The 27,119-nt window shown below is 38.0% G+C and overlaps 1 protein-coding gene across 3 annotated transcripts in view; it reads right to left on the bottom strand.

Moving 5' to 3' along the window:
* PTPN4 (protein tyrosine phosphatase non-receptor type 4) overlaps positions 1 to 26,797 on the bottom strand; it is a 221,962-nt gene extending 195,165 nt beyond the window's left edge. For all 3 annotated transcript variants that reach the window (XM_032353878.1, XM_032353880.1, XM_032353879.1), the window contains exon 1: positions 26,699 to 26,797. The gene's annotated coding sequence lies outside the window, so the exon portion shown is untranslated. The remainder of the gene's footprint in view (positions 1 to 26,698) is intronic.
* Between the last annotated feature and the right edge of the window lie 322 nt (positions 26,798 to 27,119).

Below are 27,119 nucleotides of genomic sequence, written 5' to 3'. Positions count from 1 at the left end.
AGGTTGGGGTACCAGGTGGTGGGTATTATAGAGGGCACGGATTGCATGGAGCACGGGGTGTGGTGCAAAAATAATGAATACTGTTATGCTGGAAATAAAATAAATAAATAAATAAATTAATAAAAAAAAAAAAAAAGAAAACTAGTAAAACAGCACTACCTTATCAATAACAGCATTAAATGTAAATAAAATAAACACTCAAATCAAAAGGCAAAGATTCACACAACAGATATTTTGTTAAGCCCTGCTCCAATTATATGCTCTCTACGAAGGACACAGCTCAGATTCAAAGACCAAGCTAAATGTAAAAGCATGTAAAACAAGATATGCCAAAAAACAGTACACACAACAGAGCTCATGTAACTGTACTAATATAAGACTGGTTGAAACTAAAAAACAATTTTAACAAAGTTGCAGGATACAAACTCTACCTGCAAAAATCAACTGGGTTTCTATACCTTGACAATGAATGATCCAAAAAGGAAATGAAGAAAACAAATCTTAGTACAGTTACATCAAAATTAATTAAAATACTTAAATTAGGTTAAGGAGGCAAAAGACTTATATACTGAAAATGACAAAACACTAACGCAAAGAAATTAAAGGTGATACAGATGGAAATCCTCTGTTCATAGACTGGAAGACAATATTACTAAGATGTTGAAACTACCCAAAGCAATCTAGAGATTTAATGTAAAATTATCAAGACGCCACTGGCATTTTTTACAGGAACAGAAAAATTCATCCTAAAACTCATATGGAATCTCAAAGGATTCTGAATAGCCAAAACAAATCTTGGAAAGAAGAACAAAGTTAGAGATGTCATATTTCCTCAATTCAAAACTTACAAAGCTATAGTAACCAAACAATGTAGAACTACTGGCATAAAGACCAAGGGAATAGAATGGAGCCCAAAAATAAATGCTTGCATATATGTTCATGATTTTCTACAAGAAAGACCTTCAATGTGGAAATGACAGTCTTTTCCCAAACAGTGGTGGGGAAAAATGGATATCCACAGGAAACTGGGCCAATCAGCACAGGAAAAGTTGATCTTTATCAATGTTTAGGTAATTGCATATTAAATTCACAGTGAGATACCACGTCACATCCAATAGGATGGCTACTGTCAAAAACAAAAACAAAAACAAAACAAAACAAAAAAAAACCAGAAAATAACAAGGATGGGGAGATCCTGGAAGCCTTGAAAAGAAAACAAACTCAGAGGGTCACACTTCCTCAATTCAAAACTTGATAAAAAGCTACAGTAATCAAAACAATGTACTGTTGGTGGAGAGTAAAATGGTGTGTTGCTATGAAAAACAATATGTGGTTCCTCACAAAACTAAAAACAGAATGATCACATGATCTGATAATTCCACTTCTGGGTATATAACCAAAAGAACTGAAAACCAGGTCTTGAGATATTTATACCCCCAAGTTCACAGCAGCTTTATTCACAATAGCTAGAAGGTGGAAGGAAGCAAGACTAGTGCCCATCAGTGGATAAATGGGTAAACAAATATGATATATCCATTAAACAGAATATTATTTAGCCTTAAAAAGGAAATTCTGACACATGTTACCTTGGGGATGAACCTTGAAGACTTCATGCGAAGTGAAATAAGCCAGTCACAAAATAGCAAATACTGGTTGAGTCCACTTAATAAGGTATCTACAGAAGTCAAATTTATAGACAGAAAGTAGAACGGCGGTTTCCAAGGAATAGCAGGAGGGAATGAGGAGTTGTTTAATGTGTACAGCCTTTCAGTTTTTAAAGCTGAAAAGCATTTTTGGGATGGATGATAATGATGACTCCACAACAATATGAATATACTTACCACCACTGGACTATATACTTAAAAGATAGTTAAGATGGTAAATTTTGTGATGCATATTTTACACAATTAAAAATAATGTTTTACGAACTTACATTTATATGAAGAGATCTGTTCTGTTTCTGTAGTTAACAAATGTTATTTTAGAGGTGTGATAGGCCATTAATTAGTGAAAATACTCATATTTTTGAATTTCAGGAAACTTACGTCAGCTTTCATCATGATGTCTTCTTATTCTAACCCTTTTTTTTTTTTAAGATTTTATTCATTTGTTTGACGAGAGAGAGCACGAGAGCACAAGCAGGGGGAACAGCAGAAGAGGGAGAAGGAGAGGTTCTCTTCTCCTCTGCAAACCAGAGGAGAAGACGTGAGGCTCTGCAAGGCTCAATGCAGGGCTCCATGTGAGGCTTGATCCCAGGACCCTGGAATCCTGAGCGGAGCTGAAGGCAATTGCTTAACGAACTGAGCCACCCAGGTGCCCCTCTTTTCTTATTCTAAATAAATACATTCAATTAGCATTCTCACTCCACCATTTAAAAAAAAAAAAAAAAAGAATATGCTTTTTTTTAAATTTTAGTATCTAAAATTTCTTCTAATAGTTTGCAGCACCAGTAATTTTTTCTACTTATCATCACATACACTGGACTTTAAAACGACATGTAGAAAACATACACTATCCTAGGAGCTCATACCCAAAGCTCTCAACCTATTTTTATAGAGTACAAAAAGATATCAACTTTGCTTCCACAGATGAAGAAACAAACTTATCGAGATTATATAATCTCACTGCAAGAAAGTACAAGACCTACTGTTGCAGATGCTAGCGACTACAATTATTCTATTATACCTCAAAAATCTGTTTACTTAATCAAATATTAAGCATCCACTATGTTCCAGGCACCACGCTAAGAACTGAGGATTAGAGCTCAAATATTAGCTAAGAAAGTAGAAATTACTTGGAAAGTAATTTGTAATTTTTAAAGTGCTATATAAATGTCAGATGATACTACTTCTAGTAGTAGTATTACTATTAGTAGTAATAAAAAGATCTTGAATATTAACAACACTACTACTTAAGCATTCAAGTCTACCAAAGGTATATTTTCCTTTATAATACTACAGGTTCCTAAAGGCAGAAGTCCTGTTTACTTTGTATTTCTCTTAGCACCTAAGACTTAACTTTGTACTCTGTACTATTCAAAAAGTATGTGTTAATTATATAGAAGCACCAATGTCACTTGGGCCTCTTTCCCTTGCTCTGTTTTCACACTAGATTCTTGAACACTAGTAGACAGATTTTTTGCCCAGGCATGACACTGGGAATCCCTTTCAGAAAACCATCTACCAGGTCAGGAAAAAGACATAAATCCTAGAGTCTACAGGCCAACAAAACCACCAAATACTCACAAACTCATGCACTAAGAGTGTCCTACCAGGCTTTTTTTCTCTTAAACATGAAAAGGGTGATTTAAACTTTGGAGAAAGACATATTTTAATGAGCATCAACACCTAGCTGGGGTCATTATGGAGGATAAGATCAAACTAACCCACCAATGTACCATACTAAGTCAATCACATTAAGTTATAATATGTTTACATTAAACTAGTATACTGATTAAAGTGCCAAAAAAAGAAAATTATCATCTAGGACTAGGTCAGTGAGGCTTCTCAATCAAAGCCATCTTTGTAGACAGCTTGGTAAAGAGCCAGTTTTTTTCAATTTCCAGTCCATCATGGATTGTGGCAGATTATATTTTCCAAAAATGGCAGAAACAATACTTCTAGAATTTTACCACTCCATCAAGAGGTGGAGTCTATGCCCCCTACCACACAAATCTGGAAACACCACTGTGGCTCCCTTAATGAATAACCGTATAGCTGAAAAGATATACTGACTACTGAGCCCAGGTCATAAGAAGAGATAGAGCTTTTACCTGACTTTGTCTAAGGACATGTACACTGTAAACCTAGCCACCAATATCTGAGGAAGCCCAGGCCACATATGGAAAGGGACTCAGGCCCCCAACCTCAGCCCTAGTGCAGGTCCCATACTGATAGTCCCAACTCGCCAGCTAAGCAAGTGAACCAACCTCAGGCAAGCCACCGCAGTTGCCTCTGCATAGAGCAGACAAGTCTTCCCTGCCAAGACCTGACCAAATTAGATTTGTGAACGAAATAAATGACTACTGTTTCAAAATACAAAGTTTTGAGGGGCAGCTGGGTGGCTGGCTCAGTGGGTTAAAGCCTCTGCCTTCTGCTCAGGTCATGATCTCAGGGTCCTGGAATCCCGCAGCTCAGCAGGGAGCCTGCTTCCCCCTCTCTCTTTGCCTGCCTCTCTGCCTGTCAAATAAATAAATAAAATATTTTAAAAAGAATACTAAGTTTTGAGATGGCATGTTTCTCAGCAGTAGGTACCACTAGAACGCAGACCAATATAGTCCTTTTGTAAATCCAATAAAAGTAACTAGAAAATAGAATTTTTAAAGACACACAAAATACAAGCTCCAATGTTTTCTTATTAGATTTAACAGAAATCAAATTCTCTGTCAATTATTATGAAGTGTCTAAACACTTACTCTCAAGTTACTGTATTTATCTCCTCCAAGGCCTGGACCAATCCACAGTCACTTAAGTAGCACTACTCCAAATTATGTTAAGAGAAAAGAAGCATAATTTAACTAGAGTGATGGTAAAATAGGTAATACAGCAAGGAAAGAAAGTGCTCAATTATTTCAAAAGCTTTGCAATCCATTATACTACATTAATTTCCCTAAGAGTAAAGGTGTCCTGATTAAATACCATGGGAGGTAAATGGATCACTATCAAAATGGGAATCATTATACTTCAGAATACTGCATCTAGCCCTCCCTTACTTTGATATCATACTCACATGAAAGCTTCTGATCTCTCATTTTCTCTCTCCTCCCCCACCCCCCTGTCTTCTTATACATGTGCACACTAAACAAGTATGACAAAACTGTAACAACTTTGTCCCCAGCTTTATTGAAATATAATTAACATAGAAGACTCTGTAAGTTTAAGGCTTTATACATGTATATTTTGTGAAATGGTTACCATAATAAGGTTAATTTAGTTAATACATGCATTACTTTACATAATTATAATTTTTTGTATGTGATATGAAGATTTAAGATCTCTGTCTTAGCAACTTTCAAGTATATAATACTGTACTATTAACTATACTCATCATATTGAGTATTAGAACACCCAAACTTGGGGCACCTGGGTGGCTCAATGGGTTAAGCATCTGCCTTCGGCTCAGGTCATGACATCAGGGTCCTGGGATCAAGCCCTGTGTTGGGCTCTCTGCTCAGCAGGGAGCCTGCTTCCCTTCCTCTTTCTCTGCCTGCCTCTCTGACTACTTGTACACGCTCTCTCTCGCTCTCTCTGTCAAATAAATAAATAAAATCTTTAAAAAATAAAAAGAAAAAAAGAAAAATAATTAAAAAAAGGAAAAAAAAAAAGAACACCCAAACTTATTCACCTTGTAACTGGAAGTTTATACCCTTTGACCAACCTCTCCCCATTTCCCCCACCCACTTCCAGCCCCTGGCAACCACAACCCTACTTTCTGTTTCTTTGACTTTGGCTTTTTGAAGATTCTGCACGTAAGAAAAATAAAACATTATGTTTATCTTGTCTCACTTATTTCTCTTTGTATAATGTCCTCAAATGCCATCTTTTAAATCTTTTTAAAAGATTTTATTCATTTATTTATTAAAGAGAGAGACAGCAAGAGAGAGAGCACAAGCAGGGGAAGAGGCAGAGGAGGAAGCAGCAGACTCTCCACTGAGAAGGGAGTCCGATGTAGGGCTCAATCCCAGGACCCTGACCTGAGCCAAAGGGAGACACTTAACCAACTGAACCACCCATGCGCCCTAAGGTCCATCTAGGTTATCACAAACAGCAAGATTCCTTTCTTTCTGATGGCTGAGTAACATTCCATTGTGTGTGGATGGAAATGACACAGATGTGTATACATCTTCTTGATCCATTCATCCATTCATAGACAGTTAAGTTGTTTCCATGTCTTGCATATTGTGAATAATGCTGCAATGTACACGGCAGTACAGGTTATCTCTTTGAAATAGTAATTTCATCTCCTTTAGATAGATAACCAGAAGTGGGACTGGGGGCTCATATGATAGCTCTATTTTTAACTTTTTGAAAAACCTCTATTCTGCACATTCCCAATAGTGTACTAGGGTTCCCTTTTCTCCAGATTCCTGCCAATACTTGTTATCTCTCCTCTTTGCAGAAACAGCCATTCTAACACATGTGAGGTGATACCTCACTGTGGCTTTCATTTCTATTTCTCTGATGATTGGTGGTGTTAAGCATCTTTTCATATACATGCTCATTTGTATGTCTCCTTGGGAAAAATGTCTATTCAGGTCTTCTGTCCATTTTTAAATTAGAAAGTTTTTTTGCTACTGAGTTCCTTAGAGATTCTGAATATGAGCCCTTACCTGGTTGTTTGTAAATACTTTCTCCCATGCTGTAGGTTAATTCTTCATTCTGTTGTTTCTTTTACTGTGTAGAAGCTTTTTAGTTTGATGTAGTCTCTCTTGTTTATTTTTGCTTTAACTGCTTGACCTTTTGGTGTTAAAAACCAAAGAATTATCACCAAGACAAACATCAAAGGTTTTCTTCTAGGAGTTATGGTTTCAATCCTTACAATTAAAACTTTAATCTATTTAAAGTTAATTTTTGTGGGTGGTATAAAACGGGGTTCAAATTCATTCTTTTGCACCTGCATATCCAGTTTTCCCAACACCATTTATTGAAAAAACTATCCTTTCCCCACTGAGTATTCTTGACTTGCTTGTCAAATACCAGTTAACTGTATATGCATGGGTTTACTTCTGGACTCTCAATTCTATTCTATTGGTTTATGTGTTTGTTTCTATGCCAGTACCATACTGTTTCGATCACTATAGCTTTGCAGTATAGTTTGAAGTCAGGAAGTATAACGTCTCCAACTTTGTTCTTTCTCAAGACTGTTTAGGCTACTTGAGGCCTTTTGTGATTTCATAAAAATTTTAAGATTATTTTTACATTTCTGTGAAAAACGACATTAGAATTTTGATATGGATTACACTAAATCCATAGATGGCTTGACAACATGGACATTTTACCAACATTAATTCTTCTGATCCATGAATACAAAATATTTTTCTATTTATTTGTGTCCTCTTCGATTTTTTTCATCAATGTCTTCAAGTTTCCAGTGCATAGATCCTTCACCTCCTTGATTAAATTTATTTGTAAATATTTTATTTATTCCTGGTTTTGATGCTATTATAAATAGGAATGTTTATTTCTTCTTCGGATATTTTAAGTGTAGAGAAATCAACTAATTGTTGCATGTTGACTTTATATCTTGAATCAGTAGAAGACTGAAAATCAATAGCAGAATTTTATTGCTTTATTTGGTTTAGTATAGGCTATTCTTTCTAACCTCTCCCAACAGCTTCCTAAGTTTATAAATCAATATTCAAATGGGATCCTACTGCAAAAAATGAATGAATGGAAATGAGTGCAAATGAATGGGCAAGCAAAAATCAAACACCCATTTAGCCAATTATTAAGCTCTCAAAATGCAAATATTTCTGTTACTCTGCTACACTCATGGAATTTTGCAAGGAAAGGCTTCACAGCCTAAGTAAGGCAAAGGTCTCATTCTTCTCAACAACTACTGTTACATTAGTGAACCTGATAAACCACAGTTTCACTAAACTTATTCTAATTCTGTTACTTTTTAGCTCTGATTTCCCTTGGAACAGTCACTACATCTTTCTGAGCTCTAATTTCTTCATCTATAAAACGATAAAAACCTTGTGTGATCTATAATCTGCATCGTTCTATAAACAGCCACACTACATAGACCAACTAAACACTTGAAATGTGGCTCATCTAACAATTTTTAAAATTAAGTTAAAATTTAGGGGCACCTGGGTGGCTCAGTGGGTTAAACCTCTGCCTTCGGCTCAGGTCATGATCTCAGGGTCCTGAGATTGAGCCCCACATCGGGCTCTCTGCTCAGCAGGGAGCCTGCTTCCCCTTCTCTCTCTACCTGCCTCTCTGCCTACTTGTGATCTGTCAAATAAATAAATAAAATCTTAAAAAAAAATTTAAGTTAAAATTTAAATGGCCACATTTAGCTAGTGGCCTACCTACTGGGCAGGGCAGGACTAAATGATATTTAAGTTCCCTTCTAGTTCTAAAATTCAGCCATTTTTAAAAATTGCCTTTCTACGGCATGGAGGTTCCTCAAAATGTTGAAAATAGAACTACCTTAAAACCAGCAATTGCACTACTGGGCATTTACCCTAAAGATACAAACATAGTGATCCAAAGGGGCACGTGCCCCGAGTGTTTATAGCAGCAATGTCCACAATAGCCAAACTATGAAAAGAACCTAGATGTCCATCAACAGATGAATGGATAAAGAAGATGTGGTATATATATGGAATAATATGGAATACTATGCAGTCATCAAAAGAAATGAAATCTTGCCATTTGCAAAGATGTGGATGGAACTAGAGGGTATTATGCTTAGAGAAATAAGTCAATCGGAGAAAGACAACTATCATATGATCTCCCTGATATGAGGAAGTGGAGATGTAAAGGTGGGGGGGGCATTAGGGGTACAGGAAAAGAATAAATGAAACAAGATGGGATCTGGAAGTAGACAAACCAAAAGAGACTCTTAATGTCACAAAACAAACTGAGGGTGGCTGGGGGAGGGGTGTAGGGGAAGGGTGGTGGGGTTATGGACACTGGGGAGGGTATGTGCTATGGTGAGTGCTGTGAAGTGTGTAAACCTGGCGATTCACAGACCTGTACCCCTAGGGCTAGTAATACATTGCATGTTTATAAAAATTTTTTTTTTAATTACTTTTAAAAATTGCCTTTCTCCTTAAAATGGAGTAAGTAAACTATAAGTCAAGTCAGTAACACAACCACACAAGGTGGGCAGGTGAGGGTCCTAGTAACTACCAAACATAATATCCTTGACTAGGGTTGACAAAAAAATTTTTTTTCCTTTTTTTTAAAAAAAACATTTTATCTATTTGGGATGTCTGGATGGTTCAGTCAGTTGAGTGTCTGCCTTTAGCTCAGGTCATAATCCCAGAGTTCTGGGATCAAGCCCCACATCAGGGTGCTTGGTCAGCGGGGAGCCATCTTCTCCCTCTGTCTGCTGCTCCCCCGCTTATGCTCGCTCTCTCTCTTTGACAAATAACTAAATTAGTTAGGGGTTTAGTGTAGAGCATTTTTTAGGCAGAAAAATCAAAAAAGAATGCTAGCCTCTAGGATTTTCACCCTTCCTTTAGAAAGCAACTATTTCATATAAGCAGAGTTTTCTCTGTAACTGAACACAAACAACAGAGCTTATAGCACCTAAATGTTTAATGAAATGCTTCAAACTGTTGGTTGTGACTCACTGGATATGAAATTGACTTAGTGAGTCAAAAGCAGTAATTTTTTTCAACAAAAGAGAATACAGATGACTCTTGAACAACACAGGTTGGACTGTGTAGGTTCAATCTCATGCAGATTTTTTTCAAGAAACACAGTACAATGCTGTAAATGTATTTCCTCTTCCTTACGATTTTGTTAATAACTTCTTTTCTCTAGCTTACTTTATTGTAGGAATATGGTATATAAGACATAGAACATACAAAATATGTGTTGAGACTTTATCAGTAAAACTTCTGGTCAATGGGCTAAAAGCAGGGAAGTTTTTAGGGAGTCAAAGCTATACATGGATTATGACAAGGTGGGGGGTCAGCACTTCCTAATCCCCATGTTGTTCAAGGGTCAGCTGCAGAATAGGAATTCAGTTAAGTGTCTTCAGCTCAGATCATGATCCCAGGGCCCTGGGATCAGGCCCCATGTCAGGCTCCCTACTCAGCTTCTCCCTCTCCCTCTGCCTCCTGCTCCCCCTGCTTGTGCTCGCTCTCTCTCTCAAATGAGTAAAATCTTAAAAATAAATAGAAGCAAAAAAATAAAATAAAAATAAATAGAAGCTATCAAGAGAATGACATAAAGGTAACTCTTAATGTTGGGTAAAGTCTAAATAGTGGGAAAGCCACTAACTTTATTATCTGCTCATAATACTATCTTATTACCTCATGAGTCCTTATGGCTGTTGAAAATAACTGAGGGTCAGCCTTTCACAAATAAAGTCAGGTTAAAAAAGAGAGGATTTGGGGCGCCTGGGTGACTCAGAGGGTTAAGCCTCTGCCTTCAGCTCAGGTCATGATCTCAGGGTCCTGGGATCAAACCCCACATCAGGCAGGGAGCTTGCTTTCCCCCTCTCCCTCTATGCCTGTCTCTCTGCCTACTTGTGATCTCTGTGTCAAATAAAATAAATAAAATCTATTTTAAAAAGTTCTTTTAAAAAGCTTTTTTAAAAAAAGAGAGAGATGGGGCGCCTGGGTGGCTCAGTGGGTTAAAGCCTCGGCCTTCAGCTCAGGTCATGATCCCAGGGTCCTGGGATCGAGCCCCACATTGGGCTCTCTGCTCAGCGGGGAGCCTGCTTCCTCCTCTCTCTCTACCTGCCTCTCTGTCCTACTTGTGATTCTGTCTGTCAAATAAATAAATAAAATATTAAAAAAAAAAAAAAAAAGAAAGAAAGAGAGAGAGAGAGAGGATTCGGGGCCTGGGTGGCTCAATGGTTTAAGCCTCTGTCTTCGGCTCAAGTCATGATCCCAGGGTCCTGGGATCGAACCCCGAATCGGGCTCTCTGCTCGGCGGGGAGCCTGCTTCCCCATCTCTCTCTGCCTGCTGCTCCACCTACTTGTGATTTCTCTGTCAAATAAATAAATAAAATCTTCTTAAAAAAAAAAAAAAGAGAAAGAGAGGATTCTGCAAAGGTGCCAATACTATAATAATATGAGCTATTAGCATCCATGGAAATAATACTTCTAATAGAAGAATATAGGCTCAGTAATCAGACTGTTTCGAGGTTCAAATCCTCATTACCTTTATGACCCTGGATAGTTACTAAACGACTCTGTGCCTCAGTTTCCTCATATGAGTTGCTAAGAACATTAAATGAGATAATACATGAGAAGTCCTCAGCACAGTGCCTGACACTTAAAAGCACCTTATAATGTTGGCCATTATCATTATCATCATCATCAATGGGTCCTACCTCTCTAAATATTCAAAACTGACTTTAGGAAAAATCTGGAAATACTTTTATGCTTTTATCAAAATATTCTAGTTACACCAGAATTAAAACAGAGTACTGATTATTAAAAGCCTCGGAAACCAGAAAATGTCCAAGGAACACCAGTAATGCGGTTGGATGGAAGACAATTCATCAGGATGACAATAGCAATTAAACCTGGAAAGATATCTGGGACTCTAACATGGAGGAGTTTACACAAATTTGGGCAATAGTGGCATAGACCAGAGATCAGCAAACTATGACTCACAGCCAAATCTGTTCACTGTTTGCCTTTGGGCCATGAATAAAGAATGGTTTTTACAGAGGCACCTGGCTGGCTCAGTCAGTAGAGAATGTGACTCTTGATCTCAAGGTCATGAATTCGAGCCCCATGTTGAGTGTAGAGATTACTCTACTTAAGTGAAATGTTATCCCATAAAAAAGAATTTTACTCTTCTCACCAGTAAACCAATATGACAAAAAAAAATCTATCATTACTGTTATATTTTTGTTTCATTAATAAACATCTGTGAAAAACTTTCTAAAAGCCTCAATTCGTCGGTCAATTAGATAAATGTTCTCCTTATCTTCCTCTAGCCCTCTACTTGTTCAACATTATCTACCAAATGTCTCAAAATGTAACAGATAAGGAAAAGAAACACAAATATCTGGACAATTTAAACAAAACAAAAGCCCCTGACCTTATGAAGCTTCCATTCTAATAAATAAAGAAAAATATTATATAGTAAGGTGGTAAGCAGGGAATGTGGAAATAGAGATGTGATTTTAAATAGGATATTCAGGAAAAGCATGACTGAGAATTTCATTTTTGGGAAGACTTGAAAGGAAGTAAGAGTGAGCCATGGGGATACTCTGCTTGGAACACTTGGGAGAAAGGTATTCTAGGCAGAGGGAAGAACAAGCAGAAAAGACTGAAGTGTCAGCACACCTGGGGTGTTCCAGGAATACCAGAGAGGCCAGTGCCACCTTGAGAAAAGTGAACAAGAGTGGTCAGAGATGAGGTCATAGACAGCAACACCCACAGATCACGTAGGGCCTTTTTAGCCATGGTAAAGACTTCAGCCTTTGAAGTAAAACCAGAAACCATCAACGCACTTAGGGCATAGGAGAACGGTCATCTCCCTTACACTATTAAGAGATGAGTTTTCAACTCACAGCATTTCCTACTGATTATTAGATATAAAAAACTCAGAATATGTCATAAGTGGCTACTGTGCTAAATAAAAGAACCAGTTAGTGTCTATAATACTGTAAACTGGTAAGAAAAAACATTAAGACCCTACCAGATTAATGAGCAAAAAACTTGAAGAATGTATGCAACAAGAAATGAAATTAGTAAATACACATGAAAAAACATTCAACTACATTATCACTAAAAAGAAATTCAAATAAAACAAAGTACCACAGGGTGCCTAGGTGGCTCAGTGGGTTAAGCCTCTGCCTTCAGCTCAGGTCATGATCTCACGGAGTCCTAGGATCCAGCCCTGCATCGGGCTCTGCTCAGCAGGGAGCCTGCTTCCCTTCCTCTCTACCTGCCTCTCTGCCTACTTGTGATCTCTGTCTGTCAAATAAATAAATAAAATCTTTGCAAAAAGAAAAGAAAAAAAAAGGACCATTTATCACCCATTGCTAGAAAAGGACATTGGTAGTAGCACAAACTGGTTCAGGTCTATAACTCTGTATCTGAAATCACTGGTTTGAAAACAGTTCTGAATTTCAGAATACTTGGATTATAGAGAGGTGGTACTAATATAAACACCTCAAATTAAGTAAGATTCATGGTTAGGTGAATAATACCCTGTATTAACCATAACACTATTTAAAGTGTCCTTAGAGTACCTTAGGAATGTTTGATGTAAAGTCTTAGTAGCCTCACACCAGTTTAGGTCAAGTTCGGCTATCAAATTAGTTATAAAAAGTTTTATTTTTCAGGGCCTTAGGGATCTCAGAATTGCATATAACTGTTGACCTAAATAATTGCTTTGTAAATAATTTTGTGAACACAGATAAAAACCCATAAAAATAGTTACATGCAAGGTGGGTTACAATATCACAATCACCTAAAAATTTTTCCAAATCACAAAACCTTAGAAATAGTTGTTTCTGTAGTAAGCACAGTAACTGATCACAGTATGTATCAGGCTGGAACAGGTAAGTTGGAAATGTAAAAAAAAACCAAGTACAGAGATTTTTAAAATTCCAAAGTAAATAAAACAATTTGGAAATTCTTGGAGTTTGTAAAAATATATTACTTCCATGCACTAAGAAATAACTAAAAAAGAAAAAGAACATCAACATTACTTTAAAAATATTTCCTAAATAATTTTCATCTCTTTGGAAAACTCATTCATTCTACTCAAAGAATACTCTGTATTAAATTAGCATTTATTATATGCAAGGCACTGTGAATACCATGCAGTATGGGAGTGAGGCTTGGAATGGAAGCCAGGAGCTGACCATGAGTTTATATTTTATCTTAGAGGCAGATGGAGAGGCAATAAAAAATTCTGAGCAGGGTGTATGTAATGTGATTGGATGTGAATGTCATCACTCTGGCTACAGTGCAGAGGAGGATTAAAAAGGGCAAAACCAATGGCAGAATGCACTTTAAGGAGACTTATTTTAAAAGTTCAAACAGACACGATGAGCTATTTAAAAAATCATCCCCCGGGTGCCTGGGTGGCTCAGTGGGTTAAGCTGCTGCCTTCAGCTCAGGTCATGATCTCAGGGTCCTGGGATCGAGTCCCGCATCAGGCTCTCTGCTCAGTGGGGAGCTTGCTTCCCTCTCTCTCTCTCTCTGCCTGCCTCTCTGCCTACTTGTGATCTCTGTCTGTCAAATAAATAAATAAAATCTTAAAAAAAAAAAAAAATCATCGCCCAAAATTTCAGGAGTTTTGCCCAAGCTTCTTATTGCCAAACTGAAGCTCAAGTGGTAACAGGCATACAGCAGGAAAAATTAGAGAAAGGGAAACTCAGCAATAACAAAAGGCAATCTAGACAGACAGCTAAAAAATAGTATCCACAGCAACAGTAGCAAGCAATAGGCAGCGATCTGGGCAAGCACGGCCTGTGTGGTAGAGGTCTGATAAGGAGGTGCTATCCCAGCATCAGGAAAAACGTAATAGGGCAACATGCCAAATTTCAAGGTTCTTGATGAAAGGCACAAAGCAGATAGCAAAGAGCTCCAGCTATAAGACTAGAATTCAAGAATTCAAAAATAGGAGACAGAAAATAGGACAGCAGCAGCAAAGATACAGATTCTGGACTCAAATTAACCTACTTTCAAAACCTAAATCTGCCATTTTCTAGCTGTGAAAGTCTAAACAACTAAGCCTTTTGAGCCTCAACTTCATCTATAGATAGGGGATAGCACTACCTATTTACAGGGTTGGTGAGGGAATTAAATAAATGAGGTATTATATTTTAAAACACCCAGCAGAGTTCAACAAATACTAGTTTCATCCTTTTTATTTCCCTTATATCTAAGCTACTACAATAAGTAAGTCTTCTGCTTGGCCACAAAAGGCTTCTCTGACTAGGCATTAAAGGACTTTAGGTACAGAAAATAACATCCCTGAAGCATTAGTGCCTCATGGGAGCACTAATTCATATAAAAAAGGTGAAAGAAAATGAGTTGCACAAGTAAAGGGGCCTAAAAAACTGAAGTAGAGTAAAAGTTTAAATAATTAGAATCAGGGATGCCCAGTGGCTCAATTGGTTAAGTGTCTGTCTTTGGCTCGGGCTGTGATACAGGGTCCTTGGATGAAGTTCCATATCAGGCTCCATGCTTAGTGGGGAGCCTGCTTTTCCCTCTGCTTGCCATTCCCCCTGCTTGTGCTCTCTGACAAATAAATAAATAAATCTTTAAAAAAAAAAAAAAAGGTACGTAATTATAATCAGTTAGCCTAATAGCATATCCACACAAAAGAATACGTCATTATATAAAAGAAGAAAAAAGGGGAGAACTCCCTATATTTTGAAGTCAAAGGACCACCAACATACAGTTCAAATGAAAAGGCTATAATATAAAACATTAATATGGGGCGCCTGGGTGACTCAGTGGGTTAAGCCGCTGCCTTCAGCTCAGGTCATGATCTCAGGGTCCTGGGATCGAGTCCCGCATCGGGCTCTCTGCTCAGCAGGGAGCCTGCTTCCTCCTCTCTCTCTCTCTGCCTGCCTCTTTGCCTACTTGTGATCTCTCTCTGTCAAATAAATAAATAAAATCTTTAAAAAAAAAACATTAATATGCTGCCTTTTACATAAAAACTAGGGGAAACAGTTTCTATATATTTTGTTTCTATTTGCAAAACTACTGGTAAAATACATAAATAATAAAAGTGGTTACCTATAGAGAGCAGAGAAGGCAGGGACAGAGTAGTAATAAGACTCTCAACACAGACATTGGAGAAGGTATGTGCTATGGTGAGTGCTGTGAAGTTTGCAAACCTGGTGATTCACAGACCTGTACCCTGGGGCTAATAATATATTATATGTTAATTTTTTAAAAATGGAAAAAAAAAGACTCTCAATATATACCTTTTTATATTATTTTGAAATTTGAACCAAGAAACCGTATTACCAATTAAAAAATTTTTACACAAATTTTTAAATACTTGAGAAGCCTGAGTTTTGTAATATATTCTGCTACACTTATTAATTAGAACTTACCTGTACATATTTTACTATATACTGACATAGTTAATGATGACTTACCTGTATACATTCCTAGCAGTATAACAGATTTTAAATTCCCCAGAAGAAAGAAGCATAATCTCCTTGAAGATAAAGATCATGTCTTATTCATTCTATAACCTCACTGCCAAGCACAGCGCCTGATGCATAGTAGTTCAAATAACCACTATACAGTTTCTTACTCTTAATCCCCCAAATGTTAAGGTGGATGTGAACCTTTAAAAAAAGGGGGGGGATTTTTTCTTGATTCTGTCCCCTATTCCACCATGACCCAAGAGATATTCCTTCTTCCCTTTATGACCAAATTTCTAGGAGTTGTCTAGTCTACACTCATTCTATGTCTATCTTCCTCAATCTAGTTTTTCACTAACCCCTCTATTATAACTCTTCTGCTAAGACAATGAATCTCAAACTTTATATATCTCAGAATAATGAGAGCAGGATTTAAGCGATTTCCTATGTAGCCACTTTCCCATTCCTTACTTGGCCTTTTAATAATCTATAAGGTCGAGGGACAACTGGGTGGCTTAGTCAGTTAAGTGTCTGCTTTCAGCTCAGGTCATGCATGATCCTGGGTCCTGAGATCCAGCCCCGCATCGGGCTCCCTCTCCCTCTGCTGCTCCCCTCAAATAAAATCTTAAAAAAGAAAAAACAAAAACCCGTAACAATCTATAAGGTCTGAAATGAAACATGGGGAGTTGATTTTTTTTTTTTAAAGATTTATGTATTTATGAGAGAGAGCGGGGCGGGGGGGTGGGGAGGGGTGTCAGCGGGAGAGAAAGAATCTCAAGCAGAACTCCCCACTGAGCTCAGGGCCCAATGCAGAGCTTGATCTTAGGGCTCCAGGATCATGACCTGAGCCAAAATCAAGAGTCAGATGTTCAACCGACTGAGTCACCCAGGTGCCCCAGAAATGGTATTTTAAATCAGTATCTCATTTAATTCTGATATAGGTAGTCTGCCTAAACATATCTGAAAACCAATGGGCTAAGGTCATCAATAACTTTCCAATAGCCAAATTCAACTTTTGTTCCTATCTCTCAGCATTGGATACCTGCCTAAAACTCCTTCCTTCATCGCCCTCTACCACACAAACAGAGTCTCCTCTCTCACCACCACTTAAGTTTCTTTACTTCTAAAAGCCCCTAACCCTTAAATGATAATGCTTCAGGGCTCTGTCAGTGACCCAATTTCTTACTTTTATACACACTTGGTTAAATAGTAACAGTCATACCCACATCTTCAACTACCACTAATACAACCCTAAATCACGACACTTTAAATTCCAGAGACTATAAAGTATAGGAGGGGGAAAAAATGCTTTAGCATCACATAAATCTGAATTCAAAATATTTGCTCTGCTATTTACATGGTAACATGCTTAAAGTCACACACTTTTCTGAATTTCCACTTTGTCCTCCTTTAAAACTGAAAACATCTAACAAGGTTTTGTTCAGATAAAAAAAAAAAAAGAGAGAGATTAAATGAGAGAAGTTCCTTTCCCTTCCTCACATGCCCAGAAGACCCCATGCCATGGGCCTCAGAGGTGGCAAGCAAGGGACAACTAGCCTAAGGTTGGGAAACTGGCAGATACAAGGTGACTGAGCATGTAAGTAAATATACTAAGGATAATGGTAGCCAATTTCTTACTGTGTAAAAGGATTTACAAATACAGAAAGGGGAAGACTAGAAAGAACCCTGGGGTGTTGGATTGGAATTGATATATCAATGTAAAATACAAATATAAATGTAAAATATAAATATATATAATTAAATATAGAAACAAATTCAGGTGTTTGTGTGTGCATACATTTCCTAGCTATGTCCACTCTAGAAGTGATTATACTCCAACACATTAATGAGCACATTAAGCATAAAAATCTCAGTTTCCAGATACCACCTCTACTAGAAGAAATCAGAATTCCTTGAAAAGATGCATGATTCCAGAGCTGGAACAGAAAAAGTACAAAATGAGTTTGGAACATCTCATGCCAGAAAGTAAGAAATGATTCAAAGGATGGGGACATATCAAAAAGATTCAGGAGCCCTCCTGAAGGGGGTCCCACTAGCCAAATCTAGGACAATTTAAACATTAAAAAAAAAGTCAAAAATAACAATAAAACACACTGAAAAGGAATAGAAATCCACGAGTACATAATGATATAATTAAATGAATGGGTAAATAAATGCATGGGGAAGAAGGAAGACATGTGTTTTCAGTAGAAAATCAACCAGTAAGTACAGATGGCAACCTTTATAGTAATGGCTGATTCAGGCAGAAGTCATCATCAGTGGCCCCAAAGACTGGTGAATGGAGGTTTGATGAAGAAAAGCCTTCTTGGAGCGTTAGAGCTCTTCCCACAAAAGAGTTACCAATTACAAAAGTAAAAAGGATGACTTTACAGTGTAGAAACCTAGTAGAGAGGAACATAACGTGTTCAGGGTAAACATCACAGTGATGGGACAATACTGTATGCATCCTAGTGATACACTAAGATGAGCACATCATTTCTTTTTTTTTTTTAAGATTTTAATTAATTTATTTGACAGAAAGAGATAACAAGTAGGCAGAAAGGCAGGTGGCGTGGGTGGGGGTGGGGGGAAGCAGACTCCCTGCCAAGCAGAGAGTCTGACACAGGGCTCAATCCCAGGACCCTGAGATCATGACCCAGAGCCGAAGGCAGAGGGTTAACCCACTGAGCCACCCAGGTGCCCCCAGCACATCATTTCTATGGTATACCTGCCAACAACGCACACAAGCAAACCACTGGATGAACCGAAGTTAAGGGATATCTTACAGAATAAAAAAAGTCAAGGTTATAAAAGACAGAAATACTGAGGAACTGTTTCAAACTAAGGAGACTGAAGAGACATTATAATTAAATGTAATGTGTGATCCTCAACTGGATCTTAGACCAAAAAGAAAAGAGAGAAACTGTTGGGATAAAAGGAGAATTTTGAATGGCATCTGGGGATTTGAAGGTAGTGTTGCATCAGTGTTGATTCTCTGATTTGGTGATTATGTAAAAGACCATCCGTGTTTTGGTAAAGACACACTATATTACTTAGGAGTGAAGGGCATCATGTGTGCTACTTGCTCTCAAATGGTTCTCAAACAGCCTATTGAGATAAAAAAATGGTACATTTCTCTGAAATGACTGGAAGCAGGGATAAAAATGAGAGGCCAGAAATGAGATGACTTGGTACTTTCACTAAAATTTGAGAATCTAGTAAGATGTAGCAGAAAGAGAGAAAGGGTCAAAGATGATGTTCAATTTCTTTCTAAGGCATCTGGAAGAAAAGTCCTCACTGAGCCCACTACAGTGAGTCACACACAAGAATGCTGCACACTTATCTTGTATACACACAATATATATATGTAATATATATATATATTAGAAAAATTATTTCAGGAAAAGTTTTTTTTTAAGATATTATTTATTTATTTGACAGAGATCAACAAGTGTGGGGGGGGGTGCTCCCCCGGGAAGCAGGCTCCCTGCTGAGCAGAGAGCCTAATGCAGGGCTCCATCCCAATCATGACCTGAGCTGAAGGCAGAGGCTTTAACCCACAAAGCCACCCAGGAGACCCCAAGGAAAAGATTTTTAATTGAAAGAATTCAAGGGAAAAAAATTGGTTGAAGGAAATTCCAGAGCTCTTTGTGCTGGATTTCCAACTTTTCTGTAGGCTTGAAATTATTTCAAAATAAATTAATTTTTAAAATTCAGTAAGAACTCATGACACCCTTGGTGCCTAGCAAAATACCTGACTCACTACATGTACTCAATAAAAATTATTTGGCTTTCCCTTTCCAGCTGCCCAAAGAAGAAATCTTTTCCTCTTTTCCTCTTATATCCATTCTAATGAAACTGCCTAATTAGTTTTCACTTCTAGTCCCACATCCTTATTTTGATTTCCCCATTTCCAACCATAATCTCTCACCTGGACCACTGCAAGAGCAACCTAACCAGTCTCTCTATGCCATTTCTAACTTCATCTTTGCATGTCCTTATCTCCTTCCAATGAAATCATGATCTAGAAGTTAAGAGTTACCTTTCAAAACTCGTACCTAATCTTATTCCATTATTTAAATACCTACAATTGCTTCCAAATGTAAATTCTGATTTCCCAAGAGGCAGACTAAACACTTGTGTCCGGGAAGAGCAATGCAGAAGCACCAAAAATGTATTTCACATATACGCACAAAACAATAAAGTAATTACTGGGAGGAAAGGGAAGAGAAGAAAGGCAGGTTAAAAGAGGGACTTTAATCTGACCACCTTTGTGTTTATTTTAGGGTCTGGTATTGGTTATACATATATTTTTTTTTTATCACATGTGGGAATGCCAAGGCTGAGTGGGTACTATAAACTTTCCAATACTTAAAGCCTGTAAAACAGTGCTTTTCTCATTCCTTTTCTCACCTTGGCACCAAAGAAAATATTTTTTAGCACAGTGGGATAAGCCAAGACTGTTTAATTAATGTCAAAGGAAACTATCTGGGGGTTCCAATATGCCCAGGTCCAACAGGTTGATGGGTACCTTGCTCTCTGGTGCATAGGCATGGCACTCCTGACACACCAGTTTGGAAGTTCTAAAGTTCTTACTGTAATTCCACACATAGCCCAAAGAAGGACCTCAGAAGGTTTCATCTCCTAAGTAATCAACATCCACATGCAGGAACACAGACATCAAGACTCATTCCACAGACAGAGCCGACATATACAAGACAACTTGCATTTCTCCAAACACACTAGGCATCCTTTCATACTTCTGACATTTTGTACATGCTGTTCTCTCTACCCAGATCAATTCCAACCCATCCTCCAAGACACTACTCAAATGCCACTTCTCATTTCCCCCAGTTCTTATTACACTTGTCACTCTGAATCATAATCGTTTGTTGACATGTGTTACCATCCCAGAATTAGGTTGGTAAATGAGTGTTTACTACATCATTTCCCAATAAGCCAAATTTTCCAAAATAAATTAATTAAAACCATTTAGGTAAAATTAAATTAAAACCGGGTAAAATTTTATAATCAATTAGCATTTCCCCCCCCAAACAAAAATGCTCATTGTTCTTTAAAATTTCTCTTTAAAAGAAAACCTAGGAACGCCTGGGTGGCTCAGTTCATTAAGCGGCTGCCTTCGGCTCAGGTCGTGATCCCAGGGATCGTAGGATCAAGTCCCACAACCAGCTTCTGGCTCAGCAGAGAGCTGGTTCTCCCTCCCACTCTGCCTGCTGCTCTCCCAACTTGTACTCTTCCTTTCTGTCAAATGAATAAATAAAATCTTAAATAAATAAATAAATAAAAGAAAATCTAGCATAGAAATATTCATACCACTGGACTATTATCCAAATAGTTTAGGATTTTAAACTGAGGAAACAAACTTTAAGCACAGAGAGATTCACTGCAGATTTTAAGAATGGAAACTTAAGCAATCACCTGATTGATAAATCACCTGAATTGCTAAGCAGTTGTTTATATTCACTGTGATAGAAATGGAAAAATGAGAAAAATGTCAGCTACCATTTACTGATCATCTCTTCTATTTAAAAAGTACCAGATGGGACGCCTGGGTGGCTCAGTTGGTTAAGCAGCTGCCTTCGGCTCAGGTCATGATCCCAGCGTCCTGGGATCGAGTCCCACATCGGGCTCCTTGCTCCACGGGGAGCCTGCTTCTCCCTCTGATTCTGCCTGCCACTCTGTCTGCCTGTGCTCACTCTCACTCTCTCTCTCTGACTAAATAAATAAAATCTTTAAAAAAAATAAAAATAAAAAGTACCAGATACTTTTCACATATTATCCTAATACTCATGAAAATTCAAGGTCAAGTATTATTATCCTAATTTCATAAACAAGAAAGTAGGCTTTAAGACTATATAATTTGCCCAAAGTTTTTGAGACCAGATTCCAACCTACATCAACATGACTCCAAAATCTATCATCTTCTTCCTACACTACAATGCTTCTACTATACAATGTCTCCAATACATTAAACTCAAAAGTATATTTCTACTGTACAACTGTATTTGTAAAAATATGGACAACTGCCTGGAAAGAAACAAAAATATTAGACTGGTGATTAAGGGTGAATGTTGTAACATTATGATTCCTTTAAATTAGCCACTCTTTTTTTTTTTTAAAGATTTTATTTATTTATTTGACAGAGAGAAATTACCAGTACACTGAGAGGCAGGCAGAGAGAGAGAGAAGGAAGCAGGCTCCCTGCTGAGCAGAGAGCCCGATGTGGGACTCGATCCCAGGACCCTGAGATCATGACCTGAGCCGAAGGCAGCGGCTTAACCCACTGAGCCACCCAGGCGCCCCAAAATTAGCCACTCTTTAAAGGAGAATTGCTGAGCAATGATCTGAACTCCTGTGACGATAAAAAACAACTCCCATTTTAAATTTTTTAATATTTTATTAAGGACATAGAATAGGTAACATGTAAAAACTTGAGAAGGATGTATTCAACAAACATGTAAACAATCAGATATTAACACCAGGGTGCTTACTACTAGGATTCAAAACTGATGATTATAAACTGGATTAAGCAGCATTTTCCAGGAAAAAAGGTGAATTTTGAGGAAGACTTAAGGAGACACATAGACTGAAGACAGGAATGTTTAAACTGAGGAAACAAGGGTGAGGAAAAAACAAGAATATTTTCTTTTTAAGCAAGAATGAGAAACAAGGTTAGTGAGATGAAGTTGGAAAGCCTTCAAGGCCAAGCCAATATATTTGAAATTGATTTGATAAGTAACAAGGAACTGTAACAGATATATTCTTAAATGGGAAGGCAGCATGCTGAAATATGGTCTTTAAAAAAAAATTTTTTTTTAAAGATTTTATTTATTTATTTGACAGACAGAGATCACAAGTAGGCAGAGAGGCAGGAAGAGAGAGAGGAAGGGAAGCAGGCTCCCCACTGAGCAGAGAGCCTGATGTGGGGCTTGATCCCAGGACCCTGTGATCATGACCTGAGCTGAAGGCAGCTGCTTAACCAACTGAGCCACCCAGGCGTCCCAATACTACTGTACATTTTAATAAGAATCCCAGAACTCTAGAGCAAGAAGGGACAGTGGACATAATCTTATAGTGACAACCTCTTCATTTTCACAACGGATTAAACTGAGGCTCAAGAACTAAATAGGGGCACCTGGGTGGCTCAGTGGGTCAAAGCCTCTGCCTTCAGCTCAGGTCATGATCACAGGGTCCTGGGATCAAGCCCCACATCAGGCTCTCTGCTCAGTGGGGAGCCTGCTTCCCTTCCTCTTTCTCTGCCTGCCTCTCCACCTACTTGTGATCTCTGTCAAATAAATAAATAAAATCTTTAAAAAAAAAAAAAAAGAACTAAATAAGGTGTCTAAATGTCATATACAAACTAGTGGAAGATTCACTACTAAAACTCAGATTTCCTAGGCAGCAAGATCTAAAGCTGTGCTAACCAATATTAATAGCTTCTAACAATATCTGGTTATTTAAATTTAAACTGGTTAAAATTAAATACAATTTACAGTTCCTCAGGCATGATAGTCACATTCAAGTGATCTATGCCACACATGATTAATGGCTACCATACCTGACAGTGCAGAAAGAGTATTTCCATCACTGTAGAAAGTTTAATTGGACAGTATAATCTACAAAATAAGCTTGAGTCAGACAGACCTCATTTTAATTCTACTTATTAGTAGTGTGATCCTAGACTAGTTATTTAATTTCCCTTTGACCCCACTGGGGTGGGGGGAGGAAGCAAAGGATTAATACTTCTCTCACAAAGTGTACTTGATGATTATGTGTGATAACATGAAAAGCCCCTTTACTCTGTCAGGCACAACAGACAATTAACACTTCCCCTTTGGATACTTTTTTCTTTCTAATCCCCAAATAACATCTTTATTAAAAGATACAAACACAAGAACACCCCAATTAATATCTTCCCTTCAAGATAATTCACAGCATCTAATTTTCAATCTGTTCCTATCAATTTCTTCAAATACTTGCACATTTCTTCGAGGGTTGCTACTCAGGAATAATGAAATGAAGAACAAAGGTAAAGGGAAATGCCTTGAGTGAAGTAGAAGAGAATGTAATAAATTTCTTGCTTATTTCCCATCCTATTTTAAATATGACTATACTGACTGATCATGCAAAGTAAAAGAAAGAAATTACACTGTCTCTAGATACTGCACTTCCACACCAGTAAAGAAGATTCTACAGTACTTCTACATTACATTCCTTCTCGCCACCTGTACTACTAATTGAATATTAGATGAAGAAATAACACTTTCCTCTTACAATACTTTTCCAGTAAACAGTAATAAAAAAGATTTCCAAAATGTTAAACCAACCTTCCAGGTTTCACAGCTTAATCTAGTAAATGGACAAATTTAACAAATCTAGACTACAGCACATAAAAAACTTCACACTATGCATGCTATTACACAGAAAAACAACAAAATTCAACTCAGTTTGTAGCCAGTGATTTTCTGCCAACAGTAAATTTTATGTAGGAGCAAAAACTCATATTCAGCCACATCAAGTTAGAGACTTGCCATTTCTCATGAGATCATCAATTTTACACTCCTAAAACTAATAAAGAATTAAAGAACTTTTAAAGGTTCATGTTTAGACATCCACCAAACAAGACCTCTACATATATTTTTTAAAGCTTTCTTGTTGCTTAAAACTGACCATATTAACTCCCAAAGGGCAGGGGAAGAGGACCCCTCAATGTCTCCTTGAAATATGTCTGGCATTCTCTTACCTTGGTCCTTAAAGATAATTCACTCAAAACATGACCAACAATCCCCCTTAAAGAGTTCAGAACAACTCACATAAATGCTAAAGAGAAACACTGCATATTATACTGTTACTTTACAACTCTAATTAATTTTATTAGATAAAACTAAAATATTTTGAATATACAAATCAGAGAGTAACAATAGTCTACGGAGTGGGTCACATAATTTTTTTTTTTAATGAAAGAAGTTTAAAAAAAAGTCTTCATCACTATCCTACATAAAGTACTTTATACATTAAAAAAAGTCAGGCTTCTATGCCTGAACTGATGAAATCTAATTTGTAAGAGTCTATAATTTTTTAAAGTCCTTCAGTAATAATGAAGTGTACATTGGTTGCATTAGAATAGGTCAAATGAATTTTCCTGAGGCTGCACTCTAAGTACATCTGACCCAGAAAGTATTTTTAGCAAGTGTGTTCAATCAATGCTGGTTTTATGCCTAGCCTAAATTAGAAATTGGGTGTCACAAATTTAAAGTAACCAAGTTAGTAGGGACATTTTAAAAACATATTTTACGTTTAAAAACCTAAAAGATACTCAGAACATAAGAAAAAACCACGGGTTTGAAACAATTCGATACCCACAGCCCCAAAGCTAAACAGATTAGGAAACAGGCAATAAGAAAGTCATATCCTCTTCATTGCTACTTTTCAGTTAACATGTGATTTCCTAGCTTAATAAACTTTAACCTACTATTAATAAAAACTACAAAATAGTGATGGCTTTTTTTTTAATCTCTTGCCAAATATTTAAACCAGATTAGCTAAATCATAAATATTCCATGGCCTGAAAGACCATGTTTGTTTGTTTGTTTTTATTAAACCAAACCACTCAGGAACACAATATTGGACCATGCGCATGTTTCAGTGAAAAACAGTTAACAAAGATACGTGTGTCATTAAAGTAAAACAAAACAAAAAACAGAAAGAGACATAAAAATAAATTCTGTGGTAACTGGAGCATAAACTTATTCTGTCAAAAAATGGTGGGGTCCACAAAAGATTGCACTCTTATTTTGAGTCAGTAAAATTCTATACAAACTTAGGCTTATGAAAAATCTCCTTCGTAAAAATTCGCTGAATTTATATTCATCAAATTTAAGATCTAATTGATATATCTAGCTCTATTTCAATAAGCACACTCTGGACTCTGATCATTTATTTAAGGTCAGTTCCTACTCCCCTAAAAAAAACGAAAAATCGTTCTCTCTGGCAAGTTAAGGTTCCAAAATCAGGATAAAAAAATGTCCGGGCTTTTACTGTTCCATAGTCTTTTTACTCAAACCATCTTTTAGAAGTCGGATATACTGGCTTTTGGGTGATTTTTTTCTCCCCCTCCATAAAAATGTGTTAAGCTGTAGTTTTCAACCAGACCCAAGATTTGGTCTCATAAACCTAATATTACTCCAACTCTGATTTAAAAGCAGTTGGTATATTGAAGATATACAGGTTCCCCTGGAACAAGCGCTTGAAAAATCCTTCAAAATCGTTCTTGTCCATAGTGCTGTCACTATAAGAGGCAACCCTAGACATAAAAGCCTCCCCTTCCAAATTTCGCAGACACACCAATATACGTATCACAAAAATATATGTAGGATGTAAACTGTTCCATTTTAAGGAAACCCTGGGAAATGCATCAGTACATCTACTTAGCTACATCTCAACTTTTTTTGGCCCAACTACAGATTCCTAAATACAAGTATATACCGGTAGACTCACAAGAGCCTTAAAACTTCAATAGTACGGACAATCTGCCCAGGCAGCATATGTAAGAAGCACTCATACAACCTAATTTAAAATTAAAAAAAAAAAAGGAATCCTACCAACAATGGAAAACTCAGAAGATTCTAAAATCGTACCTAGACTTTAAGTCCTGTGGAACATTCCATCTCCGCACCGATTCCATCCTCTCTCCCTTAGCTCACCCATGTTCCAACTATAACCCCCAGGAGCTGCGAAAGCTGAGGTCCCGGAAAGAAAGGGGGGCGGGGGGAACAAGCATCATTTTTCTCCTTCTCTTAAATCAACCTTGCTGCCTCCGGCTAGCCCTACCTGGCTCGCCTCCCACACCCAGGTAACAGCTCCGCGCACAGCGCAGGGCCGAGAGGCCAGTCGGGACCCCAGAGCCTCTTACCTTCGTAGCACAGCCGCGTCCCCTCGGCTGGAGAAGAAAAGCCTCGAGGCCCGGGCGCGCCGGGGGGAAGCGCGTCCGCCGCGCTGCTCCCGGGGGCTCCCTCAGCGCCCCCCTAGCAGCCGCCGCCGCAGCGGCCGCGCCACGGCCCCGAGCGGCCAGCACCACCTCATACTGCGGGGCTGCCGCGGACCGGCGCCGCTGGGGAGGCGGGCGGGAGGCTGGCTGCCGGCGCGCTCTCCCACCTCCCTGCGGGGATGAGATAATCCACACCCCCCAAAGTGCCGTGGGGGAGGGGAGCCCCGGGGCGCCAGGGGTGGGGGCTGGCCCCAAACCTCCGACCAAAGCCAAGTCTCTCCTATCCCCGGCTCAGGCCCCCGAATTCAGCCCCTGGGGACTCAGGAGTCCTGAGAGAACAATGTGG

This window comes from Mustela erminea, chromosome 8 (assembly GCF_009829155.1).
Source record: "Mustela erminea isolate mMusErm1 chromosome 8, mMusErm1.Pri, whole genome shotgun sequence".
NCBI lineage: Eukaryota > Metazoa > Chordata > Mammalia > Carnivora > Mustelidae > Mustela > Mustela erminea.
The sequence above is the reverse complement of the archived record's forward strand: the minus strand, read 5'-3'. Positions and strand labels throughout refer to the sequence as shown.